Here is a 15,198-nt window from a genome sequence, read left to right as displayed (position 1 = left end):
AAAACATTTTTTTCAACTAATCATGACAAGGTGAAATATCATTCAAAACATTTATAGGACCAGATTCCTGGACGTAAGTTATTGGCCACGTTTACACGCGCACAGTATTGCGGATAGTAGATCATATCCCATTTTGGGTCTTATTCAGGATAAGCAGCTAACATACACCTTTGATATGCCACTCATGAGTATCCCTGTTACTATGAATAAACAGAATATTCCTCATTTAACTACAGTACATGGATTCAATGAAGTATGGACACTGACTGTGGGACTATAACCTCTCACATGTAGTGTAATAAAATATTAAGTCCTGCAGAATTATGCATTTGTTGCAGTGAAAGTATTCAGCAAATGTTTATTTTGTTTCAGGAACAGGAGTGGAGAAATAGGATTTATTTCAGCATCTTTTGAGAAGAACGTGAATGCTTGTGTAATGTGTTATCTTAGACACTGTTATGCAAGCAGACAGTATTTCAACCAAGTCAATATGCACCCATGATGAACTGTCTTATCAGAAATGATTTTTTAGTCCTTTTCTCAGCTTTTCATTTCTTTGAAACCGGTCAAACTGATGACATTTGAACATTTTGCACAGAAATAATCTTTTGTTTTGGAGTTACTGCGTTTCCTCCCTGGTCCCTAAACGAAACAGACAACTTCACCACTTTAGCGGTGTTAACTAGATAACCAATGCATTCACTCTTATCGATGTAAGACATTATTCTGGTGAACACTACTTTATTTTGTCTTCTGGGGCAACAAGTTATGACAGAAGACATATAGTTGACTAACAAACAGCATACCAAATGTCAGCAATTATTTTAAAAAATGATTTAACTAGGCAAGTCAGTTAAGAACAAATTCTTATTTACAATTACAGCCTACCCCGGCAACGCCCTATGGGACTCCCAATCACAGCCGGATGTGATGCAGGCTGGTTTTGAACTATGAACCATGGCACTGAGAAGCAGTGCCTTAGACCTCTGCGCCCCTTGAGAGGCCAAAAGCAGAAGTATATAACTGTATCGATGACGTCGTCCCCACAGTGACTGTACATACATACCCCAACCAGAAGCCATTGATTAGAGGCAGCATCCTCACTGAGCTTAAGGCTGGAGCTGCTGCTTTCAAGGAGCGGGACTCTAACCCGGAAGCTTATAAGAAATCCCGCTATGCCCCCTACCACAGCAGTGGTAGGGGGCATAGGCCTGATCACCGACAACAACTAGACAGCCTATAGGGAGGAGGACAGAGACCTGGCCATGTGGTGCCAGGACAACATCCTCACCCTCAACGTGATCAAGACAAAGGAGATGATTGTGGACTACAGGAAAAAGAGGACTGAGCACGCCCCATTCTCATCGACGGGGCTGCAGTGGAGCAGGTTGAGAGCTTCACGGTCCTTGGTGTCAGCATCACCAACAAACTAACATGGTCCAAGCACACCATGACAGTCGTGAAATGGGCACTACAAAACCTATTCCCCCTCAGGAGACTGAAAAGATTTGGCATGGGTCCTCAGATCCTCAACAGGTTCTACAGCTGCACCATCAAGAGCATGTTGGTTGCATCACTGCCTGGTATGGCAACTGCTATGCCTCCGACCGCAAGGCATTACAGAGGGTAGTGCGAACAGCTAAGTACATCACTGGGGCCAAGCTTCCTGCCACCCAGGACCTCTATACCAGGCGGTGTCAGAGGAAGGCCCTACAAATTGTCAAAGACTCCAGCCACCCTAGTCCTAGACTGTTCTCTCTGCTACTACACGGCAAGCGGTACCGGAGCGCCAAATCTAGGTCCAAGAGGCTTCTAAACAGCTTCTACCCCCAAGCCATAAGACTCCTGAACATCTAGTCAAATGGCTACCCAGACTATTTGCATTGCCCCCCCCCCTCCCCCTCCACACCACTGCTACTCTGTTGTCATCTATGCGTAGTCACTTTAATTAACTCTACCTACATGAACATACTACTTCAACTAACCGGTGCAACCGCACATTGACTCTGTACTGGCACCCCCTTGTATATATTGTTATTTTTTACTGCTGCTCTTTAATTACTTGTTTCTTTTATTTCTTATTCTTATCCATATTTGTTTTAACTGCACTGTTGGGCTCATTATAAGGATCTCATTATAAACAGTGGTGTAAAGTACTTAATACTACTTAAGTATTTGGGGGGGTGTCTTTACTTTACTTTACAATTATATTTTAGGCATCTTTTACTTTTACTTCACTACATTCCAAAATATTTTTTTGTACTTTTTATTCCATACATTTTCCCTGACACCCAAAAGTACTCGTTACATTTTGACAGGAAAATTGTCCAATTCACACACTTTTCAAGAGAACATCCCTGGTCATCCCTACTGCATCTGATCTGGCAGACTCACTAAATACAAATGCCTCGTTTGTAAATTCATGTCTGAGTGTTGGAGTGTGACTATCCATCAATAAAAATACAAAATAAAGACATTTGTGCCATCTGGTTTGCTCAATATTAGGAATTTGAAATTATTTCTACTTTTACTTTTGATACTTATGTACATTTTAGCAATTCAATTTACTATTGATGCTTAAGTATTTTTTTTAAAAACGAAATACTTTTCAACTTTTACTCAAATATTATTTTACTGTTTGACTATTACTTTAACTTGAGTCATTTTCTATTAAGGTACCTGTACTTTTACTGAAGTATGACAATTTAGTACGTTTTCCACCACTGATTATAAAAGACCTCATGGCTAAAGGTTAAAGGTTATAGGTCTCATTTGATTATGAATAATATGTTCACAGACACATTGAAATGTCCACAGAGAAAGAAAATATTTTGTTTTCATTATCTTCGTAAATCGGTGTACAATTAGCAGCAACAGAATGACTGGCAAATAGGGATTAAGGTTATAGACTAGTCTGGATTTGACTACTGGTTTTAAACCACATACTACACTTGAGTTAGAGCAGTGAGAAATGTTCAATCAACATCTTATTCTCATTCATCCTTTGACAATGTCAGCTATGCGTAAATGGTTGTAAAGGAGTCAGGTGCAGGAGAGCAGATATGGTGTAGCCAATGACATAATGCAAAGTGAACTGCAAAGTGAACACGAAATAACAATATGGGTTAACATAACCCATAACCCAGACTAATGTGTGCAATACATGAAACAGAATAAATAATACCACACAAAGACATGAGGGAAACAGAGGGTTAAATACACAACACATAATGAGGGAAATGAGAACCAGGTGTGTGGGAAAACAAGACAAGACAAATGGAAAATGAAAAATGGATCGGCGATGGCTAGAAGACCGCGACGTTGACCGCCGAGCACCGCCCGAACAAGGAGAGGCATCGACGTCGGCAGAAGTCGTGACAGACAAGCTATAGCCTACTGTATGTTTGGCGAGACAACAGAAAGCAATCATTTTGTCATGCTTGTTTTCCATCAACTTCTCTACACTAAATTCTTTTACAGAAGTGTTTTGACTACAGAAGTGGAATTTCCTCAAATTCAAACGGCAATTGCATCATTAAAACATGTTTTAAATATCAATGGACAGTTTATTGTTTGGTGACTGTAGGAGACAGATAACATAACAGGTTACAGTCAGTTCTGAAGCGGATGCCAATAAGGTTTATGGCCCCTGTTGCATGAACGCCGCACCCTATCTACCAGCTTGTGCCTGGTACAAGCCCTACCACGCACACAGGCACACACACACACTCACACACAACCACACACACACACTAGGTAATAAGTGTGTCATATGTGTGATAATATGGTAATAATAAAAGCCTGGTAATATATGAATAAAACCATTGACGTAGATGGAAAGAGAGGTGTTCCTCTGATCCAAGGGTATTCATTATAGTGTTTTTATATTCATTTTTATTTATATATATTTTTTAATTATTTAAAAAAATGTTGTTTTTTGGTGTATATTTCTATTCCGTTTTTCTATTGATACTTAGTGATAATGATGTACAAGCTAGGCCTATTTGAAACATCACCATCTCTTGGCCACATTGACCGTCCAGGTTCAGTAAACCCCTAAAAGCTTGAAAACGCATTTACATTTCTGCCAAAGTTTAGAAAAACTGAAAGTGAACATAATTAATGGTGTTTATTTTATTTTATTTCGGTTTTGGAGTCAAAGATAATAGTTTCAGTATAGTTATTGTTTTTTCAAACGTATTTGTTAATTAGTGTATTTCTCTAAATTGTTTTATCATGATTAGTTTTCATTTTCGTTTTCCTTGACTATAATAACCTTACTCTGATCTGATGATTTCAATACTATTTTCTTCATTGTAGAATAATAGTGAAGACATCAACACTGAAATAACACATATTGAATCATGTAGTAACCAACCATTCAGATTCTTCAAAGTTGCCACCCTTTGCCTTGATGACAGTTTTGCACACTCTTGGCAACCAGCATCACCTGGAAATAAAAATTGGCAGATTGGCTGTACCAACATGAGATGAGTCCCAAGATGCTTGTGTGGGTTGTAGAGAGAGAGAGACAGAGAGAGAGAGAGAGAGAGAGATACTGACTTTGCATATACATTGTGTAACGGGGTTAGGTTAAACCAGAGATAGTTTATCTATGTCAATGGTTCATGCACAGGCCAGAACACTATCTAAAGTAATGAACGTTTATGCATAGCTCACTACTGCCACCTAAATACAGATTCGAACAAAATGGCGCATGATTCTCGTTGTGTAGGCTATATTGTGCCTGTGCACGCAGTGAGTGTGTATTTATGCGCGCTGTACCACATGGCAATTTGTAAAAGTAGACAGGTACAAACAGATAGACGTACACGTAGCTACATAATTCCAACAGTTACTGGAAATAACAGTGTAACAAATTGTTCACTGACAGGTAAGACATTCTTTTATATACAACTCCTACTCAACTACAACAGCAGCTGCGATGGCCGAGTGGTTAAGGCGTTGGACTTGAAATCCAATGGGATCTTCCCGCGCAGGTTCGAACCCTGCTCGCAGCGATTGTTGGTTAACATTTTGCGCAAGTGAAATGCCTCATCGTGTAACTACACTTCGTTCGTATACATGGGTTCTCTGTTTACAGCAGTTTATATGGGTACCTGCACCAGCTACTCCAATGAAGACGGTCCAACGAGAGAATATCAAGGTCAATTCACATTGATCACCCAAAAAATTCAGACAGGGATGTTGTGAAAACTCGAAGCGAAAGTGAGTTAGTTCATGTGATTAACAGCTCACGTCCAAACTGTATTCCGAATAAATATATAACTTTGAATGTATTAACTTCTGGGGTAGACTATATGTGATATTGCTAAACATATCCTGAGAACAAAATCACATACAGTTGTATTGTTTTAAAAGTAAAAGACTAGTCCAGGGCCCTCCGTTTTGCAGTCCGCAGAAAAAGTTGAGATATTTAAAAGATTTTGGGACATAGGCTACTGATTGGCTTTGCCTATTCCCTTCAGGATTTTTTAACCACAGTATTTTGAAACATGCACACCCTTACAAAAAAGATTGTAGTTTTGAAACTGCCGTAAAAGCACTCCGCTGTGATATTTTGGACGCAGTAATTGCAGTGTATTGCTGTTGAACTGCAGTTATACTGCACTGTAACTGCTTTAACACTGCATAAAAAACGGTGTTATTTTGGACGCAGAGTTGTAGTACACTGCAGTTATAATGCACTCTAACTACAGTTATATTACAGTTCACCGCAGTTAAAGTGCAATCTGACTGCAATTTTGATTCAAAAGTTATACTACAGGTTACTGCAGTTATACTGCAATCTGACCACGATTTTCTTTTCAAAAGGGTAAGCTTTTCTCTTTGATTGAACTCTCGGCGCTTTTGAATTGTGAGTATTTTTACGTTGTTTGGATTTTTACACCACCCTCATGCCGTATGTGGAGTACGAAAAACTAACGGTAACACATTTTGGAATCAAAATCCAGAATTCGACGCAACGAGGTCAGCGAAAGGTGGTGAACCAAAAGCAAAAGGCACCTCTGGGATTCGAGCCATGATCTTCTGTTTATTAGACAGGCGCTTAGCCACGGCGCATTTGGGTGCCGCAAACACGAAATGTATTTACAATTGTACACTTCCACAAAGTCGTCAATGTTTTTTGCGAATAGCTAACGTAAACTCGATTGAAATTTGGACTCCTGAGTGTCGCAGCCATCTAATGCACTTCACTTCAGCACAAAAAGGTGTCGCTGCAGCCCCTGGTTCGAATCCAGACTGTATTACATCCGGGCGTGTTAGGCAGTCATTGTAAATAAGAATTTGTTCTTAACGTTTTCTAAAGACGGGTTTCATTAGAGCAGTGAGTCTGATCTCCTCGTGTCATGTAATATCACGATTGTTCCAGACGGGGGTAGTGTAGTCAAAGAGACTTTCAAACCAACTCAATTCAATTTAACATTGCCAAAGCAAGTGAAATGAAAGTGAAATAAAAAACGAACAGTAAACATTACACTTCCAAAAGAATAAAGACATTTTAAATGTCACATTATGTCTGTATACAGTGTTGTAACGATGTGCAAATGGGAAAATAAATAAACATAATTATGTGTTGTGTTTTATCTTCACTGGTTGCCCTTTTCTTGTGGCGACATGTATATAAAGCTTAGAGGTCTAGCATGTTGTTATATAAAGCTTAGACTTCTAGCATGTTGTATAAAGCTTAGAGGTCTAGCATGTTGTTGTATTAAGCTTAGACTTCTAGCATGTTGTTGTATAAAGCTTAGAGGTCTAGCATGTTGTTATATAAAGCTTAGAGGTCTAGCATGTTGTATAAAGCTTAGAGGTCTAGCATGTTGTTGTATTAAGCTTAGACTTCTAGCATGTTGTTGTATAAAGCTTAGACGTCTAGCATGTTGTTGTATAAAGCTTAGAGGTCTAGCATGTTGTTATATAAAGCTTAGAGGTCTAGCATGTTGTATAAAGCTTAGAGGTCTAGCATGTTGTTGTATTAAGCTTAGACTTCTAGCATGTTGTTGTATAAAGCTTAGAGGTCTAGCATGTTGTTATATAAAGCTTAGAGGTCTAGCATGTTGTATAAAGCTTAGAGGTCTAGCATGTTGTTGTATAAAGTTTAGAGGTCTAGCATGTTGTTATATAAAGCTTAGAGGTCTAGCATGTTGTATAAAGCTTAGAGGTCTAGCATGTTGTTGTATAAAGTTTAGAGGTCTATAGCATGTTGTTGTATAAAGCTTAGAGGTCTATAGCATGTTGTTGTATAACGTTTAGAGGTCTAGCATGTTGTTGTATAAAGTTTAGAGGTCTAGCATGTTGTTGTATAAAGCTTAGAGGTCTAGCATGTTGTTATATAAAGCTTAGAGGTCTAGCATGTTGTATAAAGCTTAGAGGTCTAGCATGTTGTTGTATAAAGTTTAGAGGTCTATAGCATGTTGTTGTATAAAGCTTAGAGGTCTATAGCATGTTGTTGTATAAAGTTTAGAGGTCTAGCATGTTGTTGTATAAAGTTTAGAGGTCTAGCATGTTGTTGTATAAAGCTTAGAGGTCTAGCATGTTGTTGTATAAAGTTTAGAGGTCTATAGCATGTTGTTGTATAAAGTTTAGTGGTCTATAGCATGTTGTTGTATAAAGCTTAGAGGTCTAGCATGTTGTTATATAAAGCTTAGAGGTCTAGCATGTTGTATAAAGCTTAGAGGTCTAGCATGTTGTTGTATAAAGCTTAGAGGTCTAGCATGTTGTATAAAGCTTAGAGGTCTAGCATGTTGTTGTATAAAGCTTAGAGGTCTAGCATGTTGTTGTATAAAGCTTAGAGGTCTAGCATGTTGTTGTATAAAGCTTAGAGGTCTATCATGTTGTTATATAAAGTTATAATGTCTAGAATGCTGTTGTATAAAGCTTAGAGGTCTAGCATGTTGTTGTATAAAGCTTAGAGGTCTAGCATGTTGTATAAAGCTTAGAGGTCTAGCATGTTGTTATATAAAGCTTAGAGGTCTAGCATGTTGTTGTATAAAGCTTAGAGGTCTGAGAGTAAGGTTCACCGTGTCTCTCTCTCCTCCTCTCTTTCTCTCTCTCTCTCTCGCTCCCCCTGACCCCACCCCACACATAAACTACAAATCATGCCTGGTGCCACTATGTAGTTTCAGTTAGACTCATTTTTCTAATTCTTTCCAAATCAGTAACCCTCTCTTACTTTCCCCTGGAGGTCTCTTACTAATCCATTACAGAGACCATCAAGCTAACCTCTGCTCTAACCAAACACTCACTTTAAACCTCTACTGTAGCCAGAGTAGTCATTCAGGAATTTCCTCTACGTTCATTTTAGTAATTTAGAACAAAAGTTTCATCATCTGGGTAATATCTTCTGCTGTGTGATTTTAGCAGACGCACTTATCCCGAGCAATTTACAGTAGCAATTAAGGTTAAGTGCCTTGCTCAAGTGGACACCAACAGATTTTTAATCTGGTCGGCTAGGCGTTTCAAACCAGCCAACTTTCAGTTACCGGCCCAACACTCTTAACCGCTTGGCTAACAGCAGCCTCAACGCCGTCATCACCGACAATCACCATTCCTAATCTTATTTCACCCTGAACAGAATCAGTGAAATACAGTGTTGTATAAAGTTTAGAGTTCCCGCATGTTGTTATATAAAGTTATAATGTCTAGCATGTTGTTGTATTAAGCTTAGACTTCTAGCATGTTGTATAAAGCTTAGAGGTCTAGCATGTTGTATAAAGCTTAGAGGTCTAGCATGTTGTATAAAGTTATAATGTCTAGCATGTTGTATAAAGTTATAATGTCTAGCATGTTGTTGTATAAAGCTTAGAGGTCTAGCATGTTGTTGTATAAAGCTTAGAGGTCTAGCATGTTGTATAAAGTTATAATGTCTAGCATGTTGTTGTATAAAGCTTAGAGGTCTAGCATGTTGTTGTATAAAGCTTAGAGGTCTAGCATGTTGTTGTATAAAGCTTAGAGGTCTAGCATGTTGTATAAAGTTTAGAGTTCCCGCATGTTGTTATATAAAGTTATAATGTCTAGCATGTTGTTGTATAAAGTTATAATGTCTAGCATGTTGTTGTTTAAAGCTTAGAGGTCTAGCATGTTGTTGTATTAAGCTTAGAGGTCTAGCATGTTGTTATATACAGTTATAATGTCTAGCATGTTGTATAAAGCTTAGAGGTCTAGCATGTTGTTATATACAGTTATAATGTCTAGCATGTTGTTGTATAAAGTTATAATGTCTAGCATGTTGTATAAAGCTTAGAGGTCTAGCATGTTGTTATATAAAGTTATAATGTCTAGCATGTTGTTATATAAAGTTATAATGTCTAGCATGTTGTTATATAAAGTTATAATGTCTAGCATGTTGTTGTATTAAGCTTAGACTTCTAGCATGTTGTTATATAAAGTTATAATGTCTAGCATGTTGTTTAAAGCTTAGAGGTCTAGCATGTTGTTATATAAAGTTATAATGTCTAGCATGTTGTTTAAAGCTTAGAGGTCTAGCATGTTGTTGTATAAAGCTTAGAGGTCTAGCATGTTGTTTAAAGCTTAGAGGTCTAGCATGTTGTTATATAAAGTTATAATGTCTAGCATGTTGTTTAAAGCTTAGAGGTCTAGCATGTTGTTGTATAAAGCTTAGAGGTCTAGCATGTTGTTTAAAGCTTAGAGGTCTAGCATGTTGTTATATAAAGTTATAATGTCTAGCATGTTGTTGTATAAAGTTTAGAGGTCTAGCATGTTGTTTAAAGCTTAGAGGTCTAGCATGTTGTTATATAAAGTTATAATGTCTAGCATGTTGTTGTATAAAGTTTAGAGGTCTAGCATGTTGTTTAAAGCTTAGAGGTCTAGCATGTTGTTGTATAAAGCTTAGAGGTCTAGCATGTTGTTGTATAAAGCTTAGAGGTCTAGCATGTTGTTTAAAGCTTAGTGTAACGTTCGTCGTCTTCCTCTGATGAGGAGTAAGAGAGGTCGGACCAATTTGCAGCGTGGTAAGTGTCCATTTTAATCAGACAACCTGAACACTACAAAAATAACCAAGTAAAACAAATGAAACGGTCCCGTGTGGTAACAAACACAAACACGGAGAATAATCACCCACAACTCAAAAGTGACACCAGGCTACCTAAATATGGTTCTCAATCAGGGACAACGATAAACAGCTGCCTCTGATTGAGAACCATACCAGGCCACAGAAATCCCAAAACATAGAAAAAGGAACATAGACAACCCACCCAACTCACACCCTGACCATACTAAAACAAAGACATAATAATAGAACTAAGGTCAGAACGTGACAGTACCCCCTCCCAAAGGTGCGGACTCCGGCCGCAAAACCTAAACCTATAGGGGAGGGTCTGGGTGGGCGTCTCTGGTGCGGGACGTGGACCCCACTCGACCATAGTCCTTCTCCGCCTCTTTACCCACCTCCGTGGCCTCTAACGCGGCAACCCTCGCTGCCGACCTCGGACTGGGGACCCAAGCCACGGGTCCCGAATGGTCGGGAGATTCCGGCAGCACCGGACGGACAGGAGATTCCGGCAGCACCGGACAGGCGGGAGACTCCGGCAGCTCCGGAGTGAAGGGCGACTCCGGCAGCGCCGGCATGACAGGCGGCTCCGGCAGCTCCTGGCTGACCGGCGGCTCCGGCAGCTCCTGACTGACCGGTGACTCTGGCAGCTCAGGACAGACGGGCGACTCTGGCAGCTCATGACAGACAGGAGACTCTGGCAGCTCAGGACAGACGGGAGACTCTGGCAGCTCAGAACAGACGGGAGACTCTGACAGCTCAGGACAGACGGGAGACTCTAGCAGCACTGGACATGCGGGAGCACCTGTAGGGAGGAGACGGAGAGACAGCCTGGTGCGGGAGACCGGACCGTGAAGGCTCTCTGGAGCTCTCGAGCACCGAGCCTGCCCAACCTTACCTGGTTGAATGCTCCCCGTAGCCAGTCCAGTGCAGCGAGGTGGAATAGCCCGCACTGGGCTGTGCTGGCGAACCGGGGACATCATGCGTAAGGCTGGTGCCATGTACCCTGGCCAGAGGAGACACACTGGAGACCAGATGCGCTGAGCCGGCTTCATGGCACCTGGCTCGATGCCCACTCTAGTCCGGCCGATACGAGGCGCTGCTAAGTACCGCACCAGGCTATGCCTGCGCACCGATGGACACCGTGCGCCTCAAGGCATAACACGGTGCCTGCCCGGTCCCTCTCTCTCCACGGTAAGCACGGGGAGTTGTCGCAGGTCTCCTACCCGACTTCGCCACACTCTCCGTGTCCCCCCCCCAAGAAATGTTTGGGGCTGCTTCTCGGGCTTCCAGCCGCGCTGCCGTGCTGCCTCCTCATACCACCGCCTCTCGGCTTTCGCTGCCTCCAGCTCAGCCCTGAGACCCGACGTCACCAACCCCCCCCAAAAAAATAAATAAACATTTGCTGGTGCTTCCAATATCGTCTGCAATCTGTAAGGACTGATGCTGGGAGACGAGAAGCAAGTACAGGCAGTGAACATTTAATAAACAACGGACATGAAACAGAACACGGACAGTGTCTGGACAGCGGAATATAACAACATTAATGCAGACACAGGGAAGAAACTGAGGAAGTGACAGATATGAGGGGGGGTAATCAATAAAGTAATAGAGTCCAGGTGGGTCCCATGAAGTGCTGATGCGCGTAACGATGGTGAAAGGTGTGTGTAATGATGGGCAGCCTGGCGCCCTCAAGCACCAGAGAGGGGGAGCGGGATCAGGCGTGACACATGACAGTAATACTAATTGAATACAGTAGGCCTATTGTCAATTGGATATTAGTAAGAATAATGTTATTTTACTGGTAATTTTCTGTTCGATTTTACCGCAGTCCCATAGGCCTAACGACCTTGGCATATTTGTTGGTCCTATAGGCCTACTGTATGTTCTGAGGAAAAACATTCTCTTTATGATGCAATCTATTGTGTTGTTTCAAAGGTTTTTGTAATGATGCCTGGATTAGTGTACTTTTCATAACATCATATAAATGGTGCTTTAGTAAGGATAAGGATCTTTTACTGGTAATCAAGGGACATATTGCTGGGAAAAGTGGTGAAATACAAATGTTTTTTTTTGTGTGTCTATGCTTCTATCTCTGTGTGTGTGTGTGTGTGTGTGTATGTGTGTGTATCTATGTGTGTGTGTGTGTCTATTCTTCTATGTGTGTGTGTGTCTATTCTTCTATGTGTGTGTGTGTCTATGCTTCTATGTGTGTGTGTGTGTGTGTGTGTGTGTCTATGCTTCTATGTGTGTGTGTGTGTGTGTCTATGCTTCTATGTGTGTTCCTGCTTTTTTGTCTTGTCTCAGGATATGTGTCTAATCTGTCGCATGCATATGCTCTTCTCATTCTAGAACTACCATGATGTAATTTCCTGTTGTCATTTCCCAGAGTGCCAAAGATATTATGACATGTGGGTGAGTGTGTCTATGTTTATGTTCATGTGTGTGTGTTTATGTGCGTGGGTGTCATATATCATGATCTACTGTACAGTGCTATTTGGCTGAGAAAACCGTGGGGTTCATAGAACGTATTGCCATGGGGAAGACATTAGTGGAGGGACTGACTCATTCTACATGAAGGACCCTTGACTGAAGCCCCTCCAGCAAAATTATGTTTTTTTTTTCTTTTGAATGTTTTTCCGTTCTCTCTCCCATCGCTCTCTCTCTCTCTCTCTCTCTCTCTCTCTCTCTCTCTCTCTCTCTCTCTCTCTCTCTCTCTCTCTCTCTATGTCCTCATCTCTCTATTTTACAAAATACCTAATTCACCAGGTTTTAAGCTAATTTAAGATTTTTTTAAATGTGAGTTAAAAAAATTCCTTTATACCTCAGGCACTGTAGATGTCTTTATCATTCACTAATACACCTCTCCATCTGTACAAATTAAATATAACTCACAAAATGACTTCCACAGCTGTACCTTATGAGATGAGCACTTGAGTTTACTCGTTATCGACTCATAACTTAAATATGAAATCTTGCATTACTCTCTCTCTCTCTCTCCCCCTCATTTAACTCTAATACTATATTGCATTTCCTGAAATGATGCATCCTTTTCTCACTGTCAAGACTTTTTCTTCGAAACAATGACAGACTATTTACAATGTGAGAAATTATTGACTTTAATAACTCTACATGTACAGTTGAAGTCGGAAGTTTACAAACACCTTAGCCAAATACATTTCATCTCCGTTTTCCTGATATTTAATCCTAGTACAAATCCCTGTTTTAGGTCAGGTAGGATCACCACTTTATTTTAAGAATGTGAAATGTCAGAATAATAGAAGAGAGAATGATTTATTTCAGCTTTTATGTCTTTCACAACATTCCCAGTGGGTCAGAAGTTTAAATAAACTCAATTAATATTTGGTAGCATTACCTTTAAATTGTTTAACTTGGGTCAAACGTTTCAGGTAGCCTGCCACAAGCTTCCCACAATGAGTTGGGGTAATTTTGGCCCATTCCTCCTGACAGAGCTGGTGTAACTGAGTCAGGTTTGTAGGCCTCCTTGCTCGCACACGCTTTTTCAGTTCTGCCCACACATTTTCTATAGGATTGAGTTCAGGGCTTTGTGATGGCCACTCCAATACTTTGACTTTGTTGTCCATGATACATTTTGCCACAACTTTGGAAGACCCATTTGTGACCAAGCTTTAACTTCATGACTGATGTCTTGAGTTGCTTTTTCAATATATCCACATAATTTTCCTCCCTCATGACGCCATCTATTTTGCGAAGTGCACCAGTCCCTCCTACAGCAAAGCACCCCCACAACATGATGCTGCCACCCCTCTGCGTCACGGTTGCGATGGTGTTCTTCGGCTCTTTTTCCTCCAAACATAACGATGGTCATTATGGCCAAACAGTTATATTTTTTAATTTTATTTTTTAAATATATATTTCTGAATTTTACCCCTTTTTCTCCCCAATTTCGTGGTATCCAATTGTTGTAGTAGCTACTATCTTGTCTCATCGCTACAACTCCCGTACGGGCTCCGGAGAGACGAAGGTTGAAAGTCATGCGTCCTCCGATATACAACCCAACCAAGCCGCACTGCTTCTTAACACAGCACGCATCCAACCCGGAAGCCAGCCGCACCAATGTGTCAGAGGAAACACCGTGCACCTGGCCACCTTCTTTAGCGCACACAGCGCTCGGCCCGCCACAGGAGTCGCTGGTGCGCGATGAGACAAGGACACCCCTACCGACTAAGCCCTCCCTAACCCGGACGACGCTAGGCCAATTGTGCGTCACCCCATGGACCTCCCGGTCACGGCCGGTTACGACAGAGCCTGGGCGCGAACCCAGGGACTCTGATGCCACAGCTGGCGCTGCAGTACAGCACCCTTAAACACTGCACCACCCGGGAGGCCCTAAACAGTTCTATTTTTGTTTCATCAGACCAGACGACATTTCTCCAAAAACTACGATCTTTGTCCCCATGTGCAGTTGCAAACCGTAGTCTGGCTTTTTTATGGCGGTTTTGGAGCAGTGGCTTCTTCCTTGCTGAGCAGCCATTCAGGTTATGTCGATATAGGACTCGTTTTACTGTGGTTATAGATACTTTTGTACCTGTTTCCTCCAGCATCTTCACAAGGTCCTTTGCTGTTGATCTGGGATTGATTTGCACTTTTCCCATCAAAGTACGTTAATCTCCAGGAGACAGAACGCATCTCCTTCCTGAGCGTTATGACGGCTGCGTGGTACTTGCGTACTATTGTTTGTACAGATGAATGTGGTACCTTCAGGTGTTTGGAAATTGCTCCCAAGGATGAACCAGACTTGTGGAGGTCTACAATTTTTTTCTGAGGTCTTGGCTGATTTCTTTTGATTTTCCCATGATGTCAAGAAAAGATGCACTGAGTTTGAAGGTAGGCCTTGAAATACATCCACAGGTACACCTCCAGTTGACTCAAATGATGTCAATTAGCCTATCAGAAGCTTCTAAAGCCATGACATCCTTTTCTGGAATTTTCCAAGCTGTTTTAAGTTACAGTCAACCTATTGTATGTAAACCTCTGACCCACTGGAATTGTGATACAGTGAATTATAAGTGAAATAATCTGTCTGTAAACAATTGTTGGAAAAATGACTTGTGTCATGCACAAAGTAGATGTCCTAACCGACTTGTCAAAACTATAGTTTGCTAACAAGAAATTTGCGGAGTTGT

The 15,198-nt window shown here is 41.0% G+C and overlaps 1 non-coding gene across 1 annotated transcript; it reads left to right on the top strand.

Annotated features, from left to right (window-relative positions):
- Positions 1-4,939: 4,939 nt before the first annotated feature.
- trnas-uga lies at positions 4,940-5,021 on the top strand. Its single transcript has one exon. It is a non-coding gene; the product is annotated as a tRNA-Ser (tRNA).
- The last annotated feature ends 10,177 nt before the right edge of the window (positions 5,022-15,198 follow it).

The sequence above is a fragment of the Oncorhynchus tshawytscha genome, linkage group LG10 (assembly GCF_018296145.1).
Source record: "Oncorhynchus tshawytscha isolate Ot180627B linkage group LG10, Otsh_v2.0, whole genome shotgun sequence".
NCBI classification, from domain to species: Eukaryota; Metazoa; Chordata; class Actinopteri; order Salmoniformes; family Salmonidae; genus Oncorhynchus; species Oncorhynchus tshawytscha.
The sequence above is the reverse complement of the archived record's forward strand: the minus strand, read 5'-3'. Positions and strand labels throughout refer to the sequence as shown.